Source organism: Dendroctonus ponderosae, unplaced genomic scaffold (assembly GCF_020466585.1).
Source record: "Dendroctonus ponderosae isolate FM_Combo_2020 unplaced genomic scaffold, Dpon_F_20191213v2 Dpon_F_20191213_1, whole genome shotgun sequence".
Classification (NCBI taxonomy): domain Eukaryota; kingdom Metazoa; phylum Arthropoda; class Insecta; order Coleoptera; family Curculionidae; genus Dendroctonus; species Dendroctonus ponderosae.
In genome coordinates, this window is record NW_026017110.1 from 59,578,765 (window position 1) to 59,579,903 (window position 1,139).

Below are 1,139 nucleotides of genomic sequence, written 5' to 3' on the forward strand. Positions count from 1 at the left end.
GGTCAATGTCCGGGGGCAATTGACCGGGCCCATGAAGACCCCCAGGATCATCAAAATAAACAACTTGGGAGGAAAAAGCCTAACAGTGGCTGGACGCATTCAGAAAAAGGATTTTCAAATCACCATCGACACGGGAGCTGACGTGACAATTGTTCGACCAGATAAATTGGCAGGGGCAACTATTGAACCCCTAAGAGACCAGTTAGCATTGAGATCAGTTACCGAAGAGGCTTGCCCAGTAGACGGAGAAGCTGACGTCACCATTGTCATTGGAGGAAGGCTTGAAGTTCAACATAAGGTTTTGGTCGCGAAGATTAAGGACGAATTCATCTTGGGGATGGACTTAATTAGAAAGTATGGATTCTCGTACGACCATAAACGAAACAAACTAAAATTTGGCAATAAAGAATTTACACTAATCAGTAAAGATGCAGGAAGCAGGGTACGTCTACTGGTAGCTGAAGCTGTACGAATTCCTCCCAACACCGAACAGATAGTGATGGCTTTCCCTCAGAGTGACCCTGGGTGGTTCGGTGGGTTAGTAGAACCTGACATGGACGTGACAAATCTATTAGTATCCCGAACTTTGACAAAAACAGAAACGGCTATACCGGTTAGAGTGGCAAATATTGGAGAAGGGAGCATAAAACTGCAGAAAGGGGCGATAATTGCCAGCTACGAGCCTGTACAATGGGTATGCAGGTGCGAAAGACCGGAACCACCTCATATAAAAAATTCCCATAGGCTCTCTTCGGAAATTGTCAAAGGATTTAAGCGAGAATGAAACCAATTGTCGCAGGAGCAGTCACACCGTGCCACCAAATTGGTGACTTCAGAACTGGACATTTTTAACACTTAGAACAACATGGTACAAACTGATTTGGTGATGCATAAAATCAACACCGGGGATGCTCAACCAATTCGACAACAGCCACGAAGAGTGCCCTTGGCAAAACAACAAGAAGTTAACAACTTACTGTCTGAGATGTTGGAAAAGGGCGTCATCGAGGAGTCATCTAGTCCTTGGTCGTCTCCTGTAGTCCTAGTTAAGAAGAAAGATGGGTCAACCAGGTTTTGCGTCGACTATAGGAAGCTTAACGATGTGACCAAGAAGGACAGCTATCCATTGCCTCGAATAG

At 45.2% G+C, this 1,139-nt stretch overlaps 1 protein-coding gene across 1 annotated transcript in view; it reads left to right on the top strand.

The window, feature by feature from the left end:
• The window catches only part of LOC109532949 (solute carrier family 41 member 1), a 16,376-nt gene that overhangs the window by 8,886 nt on the left and 6,351 nt on the right, over window positions 1-1,139 (top strand). The window lies entirely within an intron of this gene.